Consider the following 22037-nt stretch of genomic DNA (forward strand, 5'->3'; position numbering starts at 1 on the left):
GTCGATTTGCCCATCTTGTGGAAAGGAAACAATTGGACAGTGTTTACTATACTATTAAGTGACAATATAGGTTTGAATGTAAATACTGTATGTTTTATTGTTAAAGTAGAATTATAGTTATCACCTGAATATATATACACTTCCTAAATAAAAACAAATACTTACAAATTACAATAAGTGATTAAACATTATACTTGATTTCATTATACTCTGTGGTGGAAAAGTACCCAACTGTCATACTTGAGTAAAAGTAAAGATACCTTAATAGAAAATTACTCAAGTAAAAGTGAAAGTCACACAGTAAAATACTACTTGCGTAAAAGTCTTAAAGATATGTGGTTTTAAATATATTTAAGTATCAAAAGTAAAAGTATACATAATTTCAAATTGCTTATATTAAGCAAACCAGACGGCACAATTGTATTTTTGTAAATTGCTTGCGGATGGCCAGGGGCCCACTCCAATACTCGGACATAATTTACAAACGAAGCATTTGGGTTTAGTGAGTCTGTCAGATCAGATGCAGTAGGCATGACCAGGGATAAGTGCGTGAATTTGACCATTTTCCTGTCCTGCTAAGCATAAAAAATGTAACTAATATTTTTGGGTGTCAGGGAAACTGTATGGAGTAAAAAGTACATTATTTTCTTTAGGAATGTAGTGAAGTAAAAGTAAAAGTAGTCAAAAATATAAATAGTAAAGTACAGATACCCCAAAAAACTACTTAAGTAGTACTTTAAAACCACTGATTATACTGTCATAATTCAAGTTAAAAAGATTGTTACGTAGCCTGTTAGTAGCCTACTAACTTCTAGAACAGTCGGAATTAGCTGTTAAAATCAAACTACCTTCGTGAGCAGAGCTAGAATTAATGGCCCAACAAAACTTGAAAGTCTTTAGCAAATAATGAGTAAGCCTACAATGACATTCTAACTAACGTATACGATATAGCCTATTGATACACACTTACTTTGTCAAATTGTATCAATTTCTCCTCAAAATGTAACCATCTGCGTTCTAGTATTTGATAGATGTCCTGAATGAGGATGAAATATCTTGCTCGAGCTCAATTTTTCTCTGTGGATGTTAAACTTGCTGAAACGTGAGAGCGCTATAATGGACGTTGTGGGTTACGTTAGGTGTACGGGGATCGCGTGGTTTGTGGGAGGTCGTGGAAGGTGGAACAATAAGTTTATATTTGGGGAAAAAAAAAAAAACATCAATGCAACAGTTTGCGACGTTTAAATTACTAAAAAGGGGTTATAGGTTTATAGTGGAAGGTGGAGTTAACTTAATAAAATGGGTTATTATATAGTGTCTTCTAAATGGGAGTTTTCTTTTAAGAATTGATGGGAGTCTCCTATAATATTAGGTTAAAGGTAAAGTAGGACACGACGTATCAAACAATTTTAAAATCGATGCTGGGGTTAATGATTGTTGATGAGATAGGACTGGGGATATATGTATGATGTTTTGTGTGTAATTACTATCTTTGGATTGATGATTATATGTTAACGACATGTATACTTTCTCTTCCAGGAACATGGGGATTTCTTTATTGGGAGGTTGGAAAAAGTCTGTAGGCTAGGGTGGAACTAGTTAGTAAAATTAAGTAGTTTTATTCTTAGGTTGTCATAGGGAGTTACAAAAATAAATAAGGCCTGGCCATTTTTGTTTGTTTATTGTTTTACTATATGGTGTTCAAATAACCACAAACAAACTACTTAGTATGAAATGTTAGTTGTATAGGATTTTTATTTCTATTTGTTTTGTTTTTTGATGGGATGGAAGTGAAATATCTTAAAGGGGCATACACATGTAATTTGGGTTTTATTTACTGAGGGATAAGTAAATATGTGTGATTTATTTTGAAAAGAGCTGTACTAAGGAATTACAACATTTATGAAAGGTTTTGATGGTTGTTAGAAGTAGTATACTATAGGATGAAACAATTCATTGAATGATTTCAATGACCTCTGAAATCTGTCCTGACCTGATCACCCGCACTATGAATTCTAGAAGCATGCTGAATTAAGGGGTTAGATAAAATAAGGATAATTGTGAAGAAGTTTACAAATTGGAAAAATCCTATATATAAATGAGTCTAAACAGGACAAGGATGAAGTGAGAGAGTTAGTCCTGAATGAGAAGTATTCATTGAATAGTGTTATGGAATACAGTTAAGTAAAGATATGCTCAAGGGTTGTCCTTTTAAGGTTAGTTATTATTTTAGGTTTGATAGGCAATATTGTTTTGTTTTGTTTTTTGTACACATGAATCACGATGTGATGTATGTGTCCAAGGGGGGAAGTTGGGATTACAGAGGTTTTAATGGTTTATTATGGTTTTGTGGGGAAATATGCAAGGTGTATTAAGGATGTGAGCAGTAGTAATAATGTGTTATGGGTTAGGTTAAATCATTTTTGTTTTTGTGATAGGAGGCATGGTGTAGAGGTGGTCTGTCTATGAGATAAGTGGACTACAACAAGCTGGAAGCAGGTGTGCTTCATAATCTCAAGGCTTCTCTTGACGGATGAGAGGACATGAGTAGCATACTGTGTCTCACTTAACATAACAATGTTCTTAAGATTTTATTTTCATGGGGGAAGATAACTATGCCCAACTGAGTAGGATAATCTGAGTATTTTCTGTGCCCTGGAGACTATGTGATGGCAAAAGACTACAGAAGAAAGAGCTGGAAAGACCCTATGTGGAGGGGCTTGTACCAGGTGTTGTTGGCTGCCTTAATGATGGTAAAACTGGTGGAGACAGATACTAAGATTAAGGTTTTCCACTATAGGAGTGTTCCAACCTCAGCCATTGGGTAGTATTGTTGTTTTTTGTGTGTGTCTGTGCTTGTGTTTTTGCAGCAGTAACTCTGAGCTTCCCTATGGGAAGGCTGATAGAAGGACACTTTTCACAGACCGATGTCAATAGATTGAGAGGGACTTTGGCTGATCCGGAGATCCTAGTGACGGGGGAAGGTTAACAACAGAAGTGACCTACATATTGTTATACAGGTTATACCGACGATGGTACTGATAGAGGGGAGTATCGGGTATCGTCTTAACCATTGTACCAGAGTGAGGGAACTGATGATTGAGAGATTCCAGATCTCCAAGACGCACCAGATATCCTTATCATTGATTTCTATGTACTTGACTAGTTACCTGAGAATAAGGGGAATGGAGTACTGATAATAATAATAAAGAGCAGAAGAACAAGACATAGAAGGGATATAGACAGGAGTAGAATGTAGATTCTTGCACAGGCAGGAACCATAACTAAAAATACAGGAAGGGATCACTATTAAAATACAAGGGTTAAAATATTATATGTGTGTGAGAAACCAGCACAAAGAGTATGGGGAAGTCACATGGGGTAGTGTGACCTTAAGGTAATGAAAGAAAGAGACAGGTGAATCATAGACATAAGGAAAACAGTCCAAGACTTAGATAAACAATTTGATGTAGTATTTGGTGTTAGATTTCCAGGGGAGAGTGTTATTAGAAGAGAGAAGTGTAAGCAATTGTTAGAATAGGAACAAGGAAAGGGAAACACCAGAGTAATGTCAAATAGAGTATGAGCTAAAATATAGGAATGTTACAATAAAACAATTGGGTTATATAGTTTGGAAGAATTCAAGGGAGAATGTGAAACATAATGATTTGTCATGTAGACAATGTTAATAGGGATGTTTTGGATTGGAAATTAACTCAACTGAACTGTTCAGTGAGATCAGCTCGGAAAATGATCAGATGTGATGGGTCAAAAGCCCAGTTAGTTCGGAAAATATCTGAATTGGGCTGCCTAAACGCAACCATTTTATCAGTGGTATTCAACTTCAGTCCTCAAAGGGCCAGAGGTGGTTTTGACCTAGTATGATATTAATTGGTCGATTATACAATTGGTTTCCCTTTCCTGGGTGTTGAGGTTTAAAACTGCTCTCAAGGACTGGCGTTGAATACTGCACTTGTGTTCAATTGCCTTCAGTGTGGTTTTTAAAAAGCATAGGGTTTAAGACAAACTAGTACAAACTTTTTGTATTTTTATTGTACAAATTAAAATAAACTTGCTAATTTGAGATATACCATATATACATAATACACTTACATGTTTTGTGCACATGTTAGACAACTTCATTACAGTACAAGTGAAAGCATTCCAGGTTTGTAAAGGAGCCAACTAATACTGGATACAGGTGGTTTTTGATGGACAGTAATGGGACTACTAATGGTGAAATTACAAGGCAAATCATTACTGGGTATGGATGGGCAGGAACAGAAATGACCTGGGAATTGAACAAAACGCACCTGTCAGTGTGAAATGGATTAGGCTGTGTTTATATAGGCAGCCCAATCCTGATCTTTTTTTTCACTAATTGGTATTTTAACCAATCAGTTCAGCTTTGAAAAGATTTGATGTGATTGGTCAAAAGACCAATTAGTGGGGAAAAAAATCAGAATTAGGCTGCCTGTGTCAACGCAGCCCAAGTAACTCCTTGGCGTCATCAGTTATCTAACGGATTCAACCCTTTCCGTTCCAATCGATCTCAAGCTGCCCTTCGCTTACAAAACATACTGGAAAAGTGTTACATCAGAGACAGTTAATGATTCCTGACAGGCTTGATGTAGGGAAGGGGGCTTTCAGTGTTGTGGAGGGGCTTGTCAAGGTCTTGACTACATTTTTGTCAATTTGCAGACGCTCTTATCCAGAGCGACTTACAGTTAGTGAGTGCATACATGTTTTATTCTTCCATACTGGTCCCCCGTGGGAATCAAACCCACAACCCTGGCGTTGCAAGCGCCATGCTCTACCAACTGAGCTACACGGGACTATTCACCACCCAATAAAATTCATAGAAACTGGCCATGAGTAGATATGATGGTGAAAGCTACATATACATACACATAACATACTGTTAGTTAGCTGTCTGTGAGTGCTGTTAATGTAGAGACTAATGACTACTTGGAAGCTCCATTTGAGGAGGTTTGTGCGTATGATGTTCTTTGTAAATGAGTTGTAACATGGAATGTTCCATTCAAGGATGCAAAGTTGTTCTTTACAACATGTTTTGATTGGATGCGTAGCAATGACAAGGGGCCTTTCTGAAATGCTGACTCACGTTACTATGAAACAAAGAACAACTGTTTGTGACATTGAATGGTTTGATAGAAATCTCAATCTTGGCCTGAGAACTCTTCAATACACGTGACATATTTATACATGAATGCTGAAAACCATCCAACTCTTCCACAATCAGCATTATTTTCAGTGTGAGCCAAATACAACACTTCAGGGGCTGCATTCACACAGGCAGCCCAATTTTGATGTTTTCCACTAATTGCTCTTTTGAGACCAATTATTGAAAAAAATATAATTGGGCTGCCCTTCTAAACGCAGCCAGTGACTGGTACATAGCTTTTGTCTTCTGGCACACAGTAATGTGGGTATATAAGAGCTTCTTGACTTGAAGGATCCTTCAAGCCTCCTTTATCCCAGCTCACCTCTTTATACCTGCCGACAGTCCAAAGAGTGCACCTCTCTCTTTTACGACTCAGTCCTGAGGGCTGTCTTCCAACATCCATAATAGCATACTACTTAGAATGCATGTCCAATACGTTGCTTCACACTAAATAGGGTGCTAGTGTTGAGTGTAGTGTCCTCAGTGTGGTTTGGGAACATGGCCGTCCACGTAGAAGTTCCTGGTGACCTTAGGCAAGGTCAGCTCGATGCCCTCCAGCTCCTGGGTGAGGATGATCTGACAGCCAAGCCTGGAGTTCTCCTGTAGCCGGGGCCATGTCCAGCATATCATCCTCTCTGCGATGAGAATAATTAAATTGAAACCATTGATTTGCATTGCATTATACGAGTCAATCTTGTTGACACTGAAGAATGTTTCGTATTTTCATTGTATGTGTTTATTTGACAGGGACAACTATAAGATGTGCAATGATATGAGCTCTCATGGACTATGGCATATCTTACAATAAAACAATTTCATACCTTTCGTCAGGCTCTGGTAGCTTGTCGACGTGGTCTCTGTTCACATACACGTGGCACGTTGAGCAAGCTAGTGACGCCTCGCAAGCTCCTTAAATCACGCATGGGAAGGGAACAAGAAACAAGATGTAAGTGTTCATGAATACAATAATCGAGAAATCAATCACCAACTTGTGACCTGAATTCTCTCAGGACGTCATCCCGAGCCTATTAGCACTCACCTTCCAGTTCAATGTTGTGCCTATTCAATGTTGTGCCTATCCCACTTTAGCCTTCACTGGAATCCTCTTTCCTGATCTATCTATGTACACCACATTCACCCTAAGAGCAGACCAAAAACAACAATATTAAAAACTTGGTAGTTCACAAATGACAATGTAAGTGATGAATGCATGCTGCACTCAAAATGAATGGCATTAACGCAAATCAGTTACAAAGTATGAATATCCCCTTGACTTTGTCTGCATAACTACATCAGATGAAGAACTAACTTGCCCAGTTATGTAACGGAGTCAAAAGGGAAAAGACATAACTAGCTAACGTTACTCCATTAGCTAGCTAAATGATGCATTGGCAGAGTAGCTACTTACACATCTTCTTGGGGGACTTCTGCACTTGCACCCTCCTCACTGTGGTACAGACCTTCAAAAATAAAATAGAGAAATAGTTGACATTCAGTTCCAGATCCTCTTACGGATTGTTTGAGTTACTGTAGGAGCAGTAGCAGCTTTGGAGATCAGTTACGCAACTTATAACATATTCTTAGCAACAGATGCCATGATTGTCTTGCTATATTTTTCACAATGTGGGTGCAAGCCTTACTAATAGTAGCTAGTTACGATTTGCTTAGACATAGCTAGCTAGCTGGCTAGCACTAAATTGATAGACATTAATTGGTTTGATGGAAGCTGAACAATTATCTACATAGCTATCCAAGTGTAGCTGCGTAAATTAGCTAACAGACCAACTCACCTCTGGATGTCTGCAAGTGTCGGTTCAACGTCCGAAAACGATCACCATTCGAAGAACTAGCTATACCATTCAAATAACTATTCAACCTGTTGAAAGGACATGTGCTACAATCTGGTATAACTCTAGAAAGTCTCAAAGTCAGCCCCACGCTCGACCGGACTGCAGCAGAGGCCGCCATGATTATGTTTTGATCACGTGAATGAAAGCAGCCAATAGAAAATGAGAAATGACATAGGCATGTTTCGACTGTCTTCAGTTATTTGAACGGCAGAGAGTGCTGTTGCAACAAAAATATTTCGAACTAGAAATACTTTTAGAGTCTGACTTGTAAATGCCTTTATTATAAATTCTAAAGATAAAATGTGATTCTGGTGCTCGCATAACTTTTTAAAATCTCAATCTTTGTGTACCAACAATTCTACCAACCAATAAACATTTGATCTTGTCTCGTCTGTAACGTCTGTATATCAAAGAAGAACTAGGCTACTTTATCCTTATGTGGGTGTACCCCCCGTTGCCGCTAACTAGTTGTGCGCGTACTGATACTTTAATTAGTGTTAACGAGTGAAATATGGATTACTGCAAGCGTCAAACTTGAGCTCTATTGTTTTATGTAGTTGGGGTTTTAAGGGTACAAAGAACATTATCCTTTGTCTTTTCAGTTCAGGTTGAAGAAAAAAAGGATCTAGTCCCAAATAAAACATACATTGGGCCTAGCCATGTGTGTGTATGGGTGGTCACTAGTTACCACAGCCACACATGGCTAAACCCCGCCTATTTCTACAATTTATCTTCTTAAAATCAAAATTTAAACCTAACCCTAACCTTAACCACACTGCTAATATTATGCCTAACCCTAACCTTAAATTAAGACCATGGATTTGTACGATATTTAGACTTTGTGGCTGTGGTAACTAGTGACAACCCTGTGTAGGTTAGAGGAGGCGATCTTTGTTTTCAGAGTGCAGCAAGATAGAGCAAGGGCAGAAATATTTTTGAGGAGATGGGAAACTCCATTGCGATTGTATTAATGCCCACTGTGGACGTTGTCCATGCATCTTCAATGGGCCGTGCAGTGCATTCTGGGCGATTATGGGACAAGGTGACCTCTCCTTCAATGAGTGAATGGGAGGCTGTCAACCGGCGACTGAAACTCGTTCGTGAAGAGGGATTGTTTGCTAAAATGGATGATAAGAAGGAGACCTGGCTGACGACTGTGGCACGTTTTGGTAGCATGGAGAGGCCAGAGATAGCCAGACTAGTAAATTGGGCTAAGGAACAGAAGGTGGGTATTGGAGAAAGGCCATCAGTGCGTGTTCTGCAAGCAGTACAGCGGATGAAGGTGCGGCATGAGTCCTACTCAGCAGTATCCTAATAGCTGTGTTCAAACACTTCCAGACCTGTATACATGCAGATATAGCCAGATATAGCCAGATATAGCCAGATATAGCCAGATATAGCCAGATATAGCCAGATATAGCCAGATATAGTCAGATATAGCCAGATATAGTCAGATATAGCCAGATATAGCCAGACATAGCCAGATATAGACAGATATAGACAGATATAGCCAGATATAGCCAGATATAGCCAGATATAGCCAGATATAGTCATGCAGATATAGCCAGATATAGCCAGATATAGCCAGATATAGCCAGATATAGCCAGATATAGACAGATATAGCCAGATATAGCCAGATATAGCCAGATATAATCATGCAGATATAGCCAGATATAGCCAGATATAGCCAGATATAGCCAGATATAGCCAGATATAGTCAGATATAGCCATGCAGATATAGCCAGATATAGCCAGATATAGCCAGATATAGTCAGATATAGTCAGATATAGCCAGATATAGACAGATATAGCCAGATATAGCCAGATATAGCCAGATATAGCCAGATATAGCCATGCAGATATAGCCAGATATAGCCAGATATAGCCAGATATAGCCAGATATAGTCAGATATAGCCAGATATAGCCAGATATAGCCAGATATAGCCAGATATAGCCAGATATAGCCAGATATAGCCAGATATAGCCAGATATAGCCATGCAGATATAGCCAGATATAGCCAGATATAGCCAGATATAGCCAGATATAGTCAGATATAGCCAGATATAGTCAGATATAGCCAGATATAGCCAGATATAGCCAGATATAGCCAGATATAGCCAGATATAGCCAGATATAGTCAGATATAGCCATGCAGATATAGCCAGATATAGCCAGATATAGCCAGATATAGCCAGATATAGCCAGATATAGCCAGATATAGCCAGATATAGCCAGATATAGCCATGCAGATATAGTCAGATATAGCCAGATATAGCCAGATATAGTCAGATATAGCCAGATATAGCCAGATATAGCCATGCATTTATAGCCAGATATAGCCAGATATAGCCAGATATAGCCATGCAGATATAGCCAGATATAGCCAGATATAGCCAGATATAGCCAGATATAGCCAGATATAGTCAGATATAGCCAGATATAGCCAGATATAGCCAGATATAGCCAGATATAGCCAGATATAGCCAGATATAGCCATGCAGATATAGCCAGATATAGCCAGATATAGCCAGATATAGCCAGATATAGTCAGATATAGCCAGATATAGTCAGATATAGCCAGATATAGCCAGATATAGCCAGATATAGCCAGATATAGCCAGATATAGCCAGATATAGTCAGATATAGCCATGCAGATATAGCCAGATATAGCCAGATATAGCCAGATATAGCCAGATATAGCCAGATATAGCCAGATATAGCCAGATATAGCCATGCAGATATAGTCAGATATAGCCAGATATAGCCAGATATAGCCAGATATAGCCAGATATAGCCAGATATAGCCAGATATAGCCATGCAGATATAGCCAGATATAGCCAGATATAGCCAGATATAGCCAGATATAGCCAGATATAGCCATGCAGATATAGCCAGATATAGCCATGCAGATATAGCCAGATATAGCCAGATATAGCCAGATATAGCCAGATATAGCCAGATATAGCCAGATATAGTCAGATATAGCCAGATATAGCCAGATATAGCCAGATATAGCCAGATATAGCCAGATATAGTCAGATATAGCCAGATATAGCCATGCAGATATAGCCAGATATAGCCAGATATAGCCAGATATAGCCATGCAGATATAGCCAGATATAGCCAGATATAGCCAGATATAGTCAGATATAGCCAGATATAGCCAGATATAGCCAGATATAGCCAGATATAGCCAGATATAGCCAGATATTGCCAGATATAGCCAGATATAGCCAGATATAGCCAGATATAGCCAGATATAGCCAGATATAGCCAGATATAGCCAGATATAGTCAGATATAGCCAGATATAGCCAGATATAGCCAGATATAGCCAGATATAGTCAGATATAGCCAGATATAGCCATGCAGATATAGCCAGATATAGCCAGATATAGCCAGATATAGCCAGATATAGCCAGATATAGCCAGATATAGCCAGATATAGCCAGATATAGCCAGATATAGCCAGATAAGCCAGATATAGCCAGATATAGCCAGATATAGCCAGATATAGCCAGATATAGCCAGATATAGCCAGATATAGCCATGCAGATATAGCCAGATATAGCCAGATATAGCCAGATATAGCCAGATATAGTCAGATATAGCCAGATATAGCCATGCAGATATAGCCAGATATAGCCAGATATAGCCAGATATAGCCATGCAGATATAGCCAGATATAGCCAGATATAGCCAGATATAGTCAGATATAGCCAGATATAGCCAGATATAGCCAGATATAGCCAGATATAGCCAGATATAGCCAGATATTGCCAGATATAGCCAGATATAGCCAGATATAGCCAGATATAGCCAGATATAGCCAGATATAGCCAGATATAGCCAGATATAGTCAGATATAGCCAGATATAGCCATGCAGATATAGCCAGATATAGCCAGATATAGCCAGATATAGCCATGCAGATATAGCCAGATATAGCCAGATATAGCCAGATATAGTCAGATATAGCCAGATATAGCCAGATATAGCCAGATATAGCCAGATATAGCCAGATATAGCCAGATATAGCCAGATATAGTCAGATATAGCCAGATATAGCCAGATATAGCCAGATATAGCCAGATATAGCCAGATATAGCCAGATATAGTCAGATATAGCCATGCAGATATAGCCAGATATAGCCAGATATAGCCAGATATAGCCAGATATAGTCAGATATAGCCAGATATAGCCATGCAGATATAGCCAGATATAGCCAGATATAGCCAGATATAGCCAGATATAGTCAGATATTGCCAGATATAGCCAGATATAGCCAGATATAGTCAGATATAGCCAGATATAGCCATGCAGATATAGCCAGATATAGCCAGATATAGCCAGATATAGTCAGATATAGCCATGCAGATATAGCCAGATATAGCCAGATATAGCCAGATATAGCCAGATATAGTCAGATATAGCCAGATATAGCCATGCAGATATAGCCAGATATAGCCAGATATAGCCAGATATAGCCAGATATAGCCATGCAGATATAGCCAGATATAGCCAGATATAGTCAGATATAGCCAGATATAGCCAGATATAGCCAGATATAGCCAGATATAGCCAGATATTGCCAGATATAGCCAGATATAGCCAGATATAGCCAGATATAGCCAGATATAGCCAGATATAGCCAGATATAGCCAGATATAGTCAGATATAGCCAGATATAGCCAGATATAGCCAGATATAGCCAGATATAGTCAGATATAGCCAGATATAGCCATGCAGATATAGCCAGATATAGCCAGATATAGCCAGATATAGCCAGATATAGCCAGATATAGCCAGATATAGCCAGATATAGCCAGATATAGCCAGATATAGCCATGCAGATATAGCCAGATATAGCCAGATATAGCCAGATATAGCCAGATATAGCCAGATATAGCCATGCAGATATAGCCAGATATAGCCAGATATAGCCAGATATAGCCAGATATAGTCAGATATAGCCAGATATAGCCATGCAGATATAGCCAGATATAGCCAGATATAGCCAGATATAGCCATGCAGATATAGCCAGATATAGCCAGATATAGCCAGATATAGTCAGATATAGCCAGATATAGCCAGATATAGCCAGATATAGCCAGATATAGCCAGATATAGCCAGATATTGCCAGATATAGCCAGATATAGCCAGATATAGCCAGATATAGCCAGATATAGCCAGATATAGCCAGATATAGTCAGATATAGCCAGATATAGCCAGATATAGCCAGATATAGCCAGATATAGTCAGATATAGCCAGATATAGCCATGCAGATATAGCCAGATATAGCCAGATATAGCCAGATATAGCCAGATATAGCCAGATATAGCCAGATATAGCCAGATATAGCCAGATATAGCCATGCAGATATAGCCAGATATAGCCAGATATAGCCAGATATAGCCAGATATAGCCATGCAGATATAGCCAGATATAGCCAGATATAGTCAGATATAGCCAGATATAGCCAGATATAGCCAGATATAGCCAGATATAGCCAGATATAGCCATGCAGATATAGCCAGATATAGCCAGATATAGCCAGATAGCCAGATATAGTCAGATATAGCCAGATATAGCCAGATATAGCCAGATATAGCCAGATATAGCCATGCAGATATAGCCAGATATAGCCAGATATAGTCAGATATAGCCAGATATAGCCAGATATAGCCAGATATAGCCAGATATAGCCAGATATAGCCAGATATAGCCAGATATAGCCAGATATAGCCAGATATAGCCAGATATAGCCAGATATAGTCAGATATAGCCAGATATAGCCAGATATGGCCAGATATAGCCAGATATAGCCATGCAGATATAGCCAGATATAGCCAGATATAGCCAGATATAGTCAGATATAGCCAGATATAGACAGATATAGCCAGATATAGCCAGATATAGCCAGATATAGCCAGATATAGCCAGATATAGTCAGATATAGCCAGTTATAGCCAGATATAGCCAGATATAGCCAGATATAGCCAGATATAGCCAGATATAGCCATGCAGATATAGCCAGATATAGCCAGATATAGCCAGATATAGCCATGCAGATATAGCCAGATATAGCCAGATATAGCCAGATATAGCCAGATATAGCCAGATATAGCCAGATATAGCCATGCAGATATAGCCAGATATAGCCAGATATAGCCAGATATAGCCATGCAGATATAGCCAGATATAGCCAGATATAGCCAGATATAGCCAGAGATAGCCAGATATAGCCAGATATAGCCAGATATAGCCAGATATAGCCATGCAGATATAGCCATGCATATATAGCCAGATACAGCCAGATATAGCCAGATATAGCCAGATATAGCCAGATATAGCCAGATATAGCCAGATATAGCCAGATATAGCCAGATATAGCCAGATATAGCCAGATATAGCCATGCAGATATAGCCAGATATAGCCAGATATAGCCAGATATAGCCAGATATAGTCAGATATAGCCGCGATATAGCCAGATATAGCCAGATATAGCCAGATATAGCCAGATATAGCCAGATATAGCCAGATATTGCCAGATATAGCCAGATATAGCCAGATATAGCCAGATATAGCCAGATATAGCCAGATATAGCCAGATATAGTCAGATATAGCCATGCAGATATAGCCAGATATAGCCAGATATAGCCAGATATAGCCAGATATAGCCAGATATAGCCAGATATTGCCAGATATAGCCAGATATAGCCAGATATAGCCAGATATAGCCAGATATAGCCAGATATAGCCAGATATAGCCATGCAGATATAGCCAGATATAGCCAGATATAGCCATGCAGATATAGCCAGATATAGCCAGATATAGCCAGATATAGCCAGATATAGCCAGATATAGCCAGATATAGCCAGATATAGCCAGATATAGCCAGATATAGCCATGCAGATATAGCCATGCAGATATAGCCAGATACAGCCAGATATAGCCAGATATAGCCAGATATAGCCAGATATAGCCAGATATAGCCAGATATAGCCATGCAATATAGCCAGATATAGCCAGATATAGCCAGATATAGCCAGATATAGCCAGATATAGTCAGATATAGCCATGCAGATATAGCCAGATATAGCCAGATATAGCCAGATATAGCCAGATATAGCCAGATATTGCCAGATATAGCCAGATATAGCCAGATATAGCCAGATATAGCCAGATATAGCCAGATATAGCCAGATATAGTCAGATATAGCCATGCAGATATAGCCAGATATAGCCAGATATAGCCAGATATAGCCAGATATAGCCAGATATTGCCAGATATAGCCAGATATAGCCAGATATAGCCAGATATAGCCAGATATAGCCAGATATAGCCAGATATAGCCATGCAGATATAGCCAGATATAGCCAGATATAGCCAGATATAGCCAGATATAGCCAGATATAGCCAGATATAGCCAGATATAGCCAGATATAGTCAGATATAGCCATGCAGATATAGCCAGATATAGCCAGATATAGCCAGATATAGCCAGATATAGCCAGATATTGCCAGATATAGCCAGATATAGCCAGATATAGCCAGATATAGCCAGATATAGCCATGCAGATATAGCCAGATATAGCCAGATATAGCCAGATATAGCCAGATATAGCCAGATATAGCCAGATATTGCCAGATATAGCCAGATATAGCCAGATATTGCCAGATATAGCCAGATATAGCCAGATATAGCCAGATATAGCCAGATATAGCCAGATATAGCCAGATATAGCCATGCAGATATAGCCAGATATAGCCAGATATAGCCATATATAGCCAGATATAGCCAGATATAGCCAGATATAGCCAGATATAGCCAGATATAGCCAGATATAGCCAGATATAGCCAGATATAGCCATGCAGATATAGCCAGATATAGTCAGATATAGCCAGATATAGCCAGATATAGCCAGATATAGCCAGATATAGCCAGATATAGCCAGATATAGCCAGATATAGCCAGATATAGCCATGCAGATATAGCCAGATATAGCCAGATATAGCCAGATATAGCCAGATATAGCCAGATATAGCCAGATATAGCCAGATATAGCCAGATATAGCCAGATATAGCCATGCAGATATAGTCAGATATAGCCAGATATAGCCAGATATAGCCAGATATAGCCAGATATAGCCAGATATAGCCAGATATAGCCAGATATAGTCAGATATAGCCAGATATAGCCAGATATAGCCAGATATAGCCAGATATAGCCAGATATAGCCATGCAGATATAGCCAGATATAGTCAGATATAGCCAGATATAGCCAGATATAGCCAGATATAGCCAGATATAGCCAGATATAGTCAGATATAGCCAGATATAGCCAGATATAGCCAGATATAGCCAGATATAGCCAGATATAGCCAGATATAGCCAGATATAGCCAGATATAGCCAGATATAGTCAGATATAGCCAGATATAGCCAGATATAGCCAGATATAGTCAGATATAGCCAGATATAGCCAGATATAGCCAGATATAGCCAGATATAGCCAGATATAGCCAGATATAGCCATGCAGATATAGCCAGATATAGCCAGATATAGCCAGATATAGCCAGATATACCCAGATATAGCCAGATATAGCCAGATATAGTCAGATATAGCCAGATATAGCCAGATATAGCCAGATATAGTCAGATATAGCCAGATATAGCCAGATATAGCCAGATATAGCCAGATATAGCCAGATATAGCCAGATATAGCCATGCAGATATAGCCAGATATAGCCAGATATAGCCAGATATAGCCAGATATAGCCAGATATAGCCATGCAGATATAGCCAGATATAGCCAGATATAGCCAGATATAGCCAGATACAGCCAGATATAGCCATGCAGATATAGCCAGATATAGTCAGATATAGCCAGATATAGCCAGATATAGCCAGATATAGCCAGATATAGCCAGATATAGTCAGATATAGCCAGATATAGCCATGCAGATATAGCCAGATATAGCCAGATATAGTCAGATATAGCCAGATATAGCCAGATATAGCCAGATATAGCCAGATATAGCCAGATATAGCCAGATATAGCCAGATATAGCCAGATATAGCCATGCAGATATAGCCAGATATAGCCAGATATAGCCAGATATAGCCAGATATAGTCAGATATAGCCAGAGATAGCCAGATATAGCCAGATATAGCCAGATATAGCCAGATATAGCCAGATATAGCCAGATATAGTCAGATATAGCCAGATATAGTCAGATATAGCCAGATATAGCCAGATATAGCCAGATATAGCCAGATATAGCCAGATATAGCCAGATATAGCCATGCAGATATAGCCATGCAGATATATCTGGTCCTCTGTAGCTCAGCTGGTAGAGCACGGCGCTTGTAACGCCAAGGTAGTGGGTTCGATCCCCGGGACCACCCATACACAAAAATGTATGCACGCATGACTGTAAGTCGCTTTGGATAAAAGCGTCTGCTAAATGGCATATTATTATTATTATTATATTATATAGCCAGATATAGCCAGATATAGCCAGATATAGCCAGATATAGTCAGATATAGCCAGATATAGCCAGATATAGCCATGCAGATATAGCCAGATATAGCCAGATATAGCCAGATATAGCCAGATATAGCCAGATATAGCCAGATATAGCCATGCAGATATAGCCATGCAGATATAGCCAGATATAGCCAGATATAGTCAGATATAGCCAGATATAGCCAGATATAGCCATGCAGATATAGCCAGATATAGCCATGCAGATATAGCCAGATATAGCCAGATATAGCCAGAGATAGCCAGATATAGCCAGATATAGCCAGATATAGCCAGATATAGCCATGCAGATATAGCCAGATATAGCCAGATATAGCCAGATATAGCCAGATATAGCCAGATATAGCCAGATATAGCCAGATATAGCCAGATATAGTCAGATATAGCCAGATATAGCCAGATATAGCCAGATATAGCCATGCAGATATAGCCAGATATAGCCAGATATAGCCAGATATAGCCAGATATAGCCAGATATAGCCAGATATAGCCATGCAGATATAGCCAGATATAGCCATGCAGATATAGCCAGATATAGCCATGCAGATATAGCCAGATATAGCCAGATATAGTCAGATATAGCCAGATATAGCCAGATATAGCCAGATATAGCCATGCAGATATAGCCAGATATAGCCATGCAGATATAGCCAGATATAGCCAGATATAGCCAGATATAGCCAGATATAGCCAGATATAGTCAGATATAGCCAGATATAGCCAGATATAGCCAGATATAGCCAGATATAGCCAGATATAGCCAGATATAGCCAGATATAGCCAGATATAGCCAGATATAGCCAGATATAGCCAGATATAGCCAGATATAGCCATGCAGATATAGCCAGATATAGCCAGATATAGCCAGATATAGCCAGATATAGCCAGATATAGCCAGATATAGCCATGCAGATATAGCCAGATATAGCCAGATATAGCCAGATATAGCCAGATATAGCCAGATATAGCCAGATATAGCCAGATATAGCCAGATATAGCCAGATATAGCCAGATATAGCCAGATATAGTCAGATATAGCCAGATATAGCTATGCAGATATAGCCAGATATAGCCAGATATAGTCATGCAGATATAGCCAGATATAGCCAGATATAGCCAGATATAGCCAGATATAGCCAGATATAGCCAGATATAGCCAGATATAGTCATGCAGATATAGCCAGATATAGCCAGATATAGCCAGATATAGCCAGATATAGCCAGATATAGCCAGATATAGTCAGATATAGCCAGATATAGCCATGCAGATATAGCCAGATATAGCCAGATATAGCCAGATATAGCCAGATATAGCCAGATATAGCCAGATATAGCCAGATATAGCCAGATATAGCCAGATATAGTCAGATATAGCCAGATATAGCCAGATATAGCCAGATATAGCCAGATATAGCCAGATATAGCTATGCAGATATAGCCAGATATAGCCAGATATAGCCAGATATAGCCAGATATAGCCAGATATAGCCAGATATAGCCAGATATAGCCAGATATAGTCAGATATAGCCAGATATAGCCAGATATAGCCAGATATAGCCAGATATAGCCAGATATAGTCAGATATAGCCAGATATAGCCATGCAGATATAGCCAGATATAGCCAGATATAGCCAGATATAGCCAGATATAGCCAGATATAGCCACATATAGCCAGATATAGCCAGATATAGCCAGATATAGTCCGATATAGCCAGATATAGCCAGATATAGCCAGATATAGCCAGATATAGCTATGCAGATATAGCCAGATATAGCCAGATATAGCCAGATATAGCCAGATATAGCCAGATATAGCCAGATATAGCCAGATATAGCCAGATATAGTCAGATATAGCCAGATATAGCCAGATATAGCCAGATATAGCCAGATATAGCCAGATATAGTCAGATATAGTCAGATATAGCCAGATATAGCCAGATATAGCCAGATATAGCCAGATATAGCCAGATATAGCCAGATATAGCCAGATATAGCCAGATATAGCCAGATATAGCCATGCAGATATAGCCAGATATAGCCAGATATAGCCAGATATAGCCAGATATAGCCAGATATAGCCAGATATAGCCAGATATAGCCAGATATAGTCAGATATAGTCAGATATAGTCAGATATAGCCAGATATAGCCAGATATAGCCAGATATAGCCAGATATAGCCATGCAGATATAGCCAGATATAGCCAGATATAGCCAGATATAGCCAGATATAGCCAGATATAGTCAGATATAGCCAGAGATAGCCAGATATAGCCAGATATAGCCAGATATAGCCAGATATAGCCAGATATAGCCAGATATAGTCAGATATAGCCAGATATAGTCAGATATAGCCAGATATAGCCAGATATAGCCAGATATAGCCAGATATAGCCAGATATAGCCAGATATAGCCATGCAGATATAGCCATGCAGATATAGCCAGATATAGCCAGATATAGCCAGATATAGCCAGATATAGCCAGATATAGCCAGATATAGCCAGATATAGCCAGATATAGCCAGATATAGCCATGCAGATATAGCCAGATATAGCCAGATATAGCCAGATATAGCCAGATATAGCCAGATATAGCCAGATATAGCCAGATATAGCCAGATATAGTCAGATATAGCCAGATATAGCCAGATATAGCCAGATATAGCCATGCAGATATAGCCAGATATAGCCAGATATAGCCAGATATAGCCAGATATAGCCAGATATAGCCAGATATAGCCAGATATAGCCAGATATAGCCATGCAGATATAGCCATGCAGATATAGCCAGATATAGCCAGATATAGTCAGATATAGCCAGATATAGCCAGATATAGCCATGCAGATATAGCCAGATATAGCCATGCAGATATAGCCAGATATAGCCAGATATAGCCAGAGATAGCCAGATATAGCCAGATATAGCCAGATATAGCCAGATATAGCCATGCAGATATAGCCAGATATAGCCAGATATAGCCAGATATAGCCAGATATAGCCAGATATAGCCAGATATAGCCAGATATAGCCAGATATAGTCAGATATAGCCAGATATAGCCAGATATAGCCAGATATAGCCAGATATAGCCATGCAGATATAGCCAGATATAGCCAGATATAGCCAGATATAGCCAGATATAGCCAGATATAGCCAGATATAGCCATGCAGATATAGCCAGATATAGCCATGCAGATATAGCCAGATATAGCCATGCAGATATAGCCAGATATAGCCAGATATAGTCAGATATAGCCAGATATAGCCAGATATAGCCAGATATAGCCATGCAGATATAGCCAGATATAGCCATGCAGATATAGCCAGATATAGCCAGATATAGCCAGATATAGCCAGATATAGCCAGATATAGTCAGATATAGCCAGATATAGCCAGATATAGCCAGATATAGCCAGATATAGCCAGATATAGCCAGATATAGCCATGCAGATATAGCCAGATATAGCCAGATATAGCCAGATATAGCCAGATATAGCCAGATATAGCCAGATATAGCCATGCAGATATAGCCAGATATAGCCAGATATAGCCAGATATAGCCAGATATAGCCATGCAGATATAGCCAGATATAGCCAGATATAGCCAGATATAGCCAGATATAGCCAGATATAGCCAGATATAGCCAGATATAGCCAGATATAGCCAGATATAGTCAGATATAGCCAGATATAGCTATGCAGATATAGCCAGATATAGCCAGATATAGTCATGCAGATATAGCCAGATATAGCCAGATATAGCCAGATATAGCCAGATATAGCCAGATATAGCCAGATATAGTCATGCAGATATAGCCAGAAATAGCCAGATTTAGCCAGATATAGCCAGATATAGCCAGATATAGCCAGATATAGCCAGATATAGTCAGATATAGCCAGATATAGCCATGCAGATATAGCCAGATATAGCCAGATATAGCCAGATATAGCCAGATATAGCCAGATATAGCCACATATAGCCAGATATAGCCAGATATAGCCAGATATAGTCAGATATAGCCAGATATAGCCAGATATAGCCAGATATAGCCAGATATAGCCAGATATAGCTATGCAGATATAGCCAGATATAGCCAGATATAGCCAGATATAGCCAGATATAGCCAGATATAGCCAGATATAGCCAGATATAGCCAGATATAGTCAGATATAGCCAGATATAGCCAGATATAGCCAGATATAGCCAGATATAGCCAGATATAGTCAGATATAGTCAGATATAGCCAGATATAGCCAGATATAGCCATATATAGCCAGATATAGCCAGATATAGCCAGATATAGCCAGATATAGCCAGATATAGCCAGATATAGTCAGATATAGTCAGATATAGCCAGATATAGCCAGATATAGCCAGATATAGCCAGATATAGCCAGATATAGTCAGATATAGCCAGATATAGCCATGCAGATATAGCCAGATATAGCCAGATATAGCCAGATATAGCCAGATATAGCCAGATATAGCCAGATATAGCCAGATATAGCCAGATATAGCCAGATATAGTCAGATATAGTCAGATATAGTCAGATATAGCCAGATATAGCCAGATATAGCCAGATATAGCCATGCAGATATAGCCAGATATAGCCAGATATAGCCAGATATAGCCAGATATAGCCAGATATAGTCAGATATAGTCAGATATAGTCAGATATAGCCAGATATAGCCAGATATAGCCAGATATAGTCAGATATATCCTAGTAAAAGCCCTGTATGACAAATGTTTACCTGACAGGCAGTAACATGGCAATAGTCAGTCAGACAGCCAATCAGACAGCCAGACAGTCAGACAGTCAGACAGCCAGAGAACCAGCCAGTCAAACAGTCAGACAGCCAATCAGACAGCCAGACAGTCAGCCAATCAGACAGCCAGACAGTCAGCCAATCAGACAGCCAGACAGTCAGACAGCCAGACAGCCAGACAGTCAGCCAGTCAGTCAGTCAGTCAGACAGCCAGAGAACCAGCCAGTCAAACAGTCAGACAGCCAATCAATCAGACAGCCAGACAGTCAGACAGCCAATCAGACAGTCAGACAGCCAGACAGTCAGCCAGTCAGTCAGTCAGTCAGTCGGACAGCCAGAGAACCAGCCAGTCAAACAGTCAGACAGCCAATCAGACAGCCAGACAGTCAGACAGCCAGACAGTCAGCCAGTCAGTCAGTCAGTCAGTCAGTCTGACAGCCAGAGAACCAGCCAGTCAAACAGTCAGACAGCCAATCAGACAGCCAGACAGTCAGACAGCCAGACAGTCAGCCAGTCAGTCAGTCAGTCAGTCAGTCGGACAGCCAGAGAACCAGCCAGTCAAACAGTCAGACAGCCAGTCAATCAGACAGCCAGACAGCCAGTTAATCAGCCAGACATCCAGTTAGACAGCCAGCCAGACAGCCAGTCTGACAGCCAGACATC

The 22037-nt window shown here is 39.6% G+C and overlaps 1 pseudogene; it reads right to left on the minus strand.

The window, feature by feature from the left end:
• Window positions 1–4764: 4764 nt before the first annotated feature.
• On the minus strand, window positions 4765–7267 carry LOC121561856 (annotated as a pseudogene).
• Window positions 7268–22037: the final 14770 nt, after the last annotated feature.

The sequence above is a fragment of the Coregonus clupeaformis genome, unplaced genomic scaffold (genome assembly GCF_020615455.1).
Source record: "Coregonus clupeaformis isolate EN_2021a unplaced genomic scaffold, ASM2061545v1 scaf0758, whole genome shotgun sequence".
NCBI classification, from domain to species: Eukaryota; Metazoa; Chordata; class Actinopteri; order Salmoniformes; family Salmonidae; genus Coregonus; species Coregonus clupeaformis.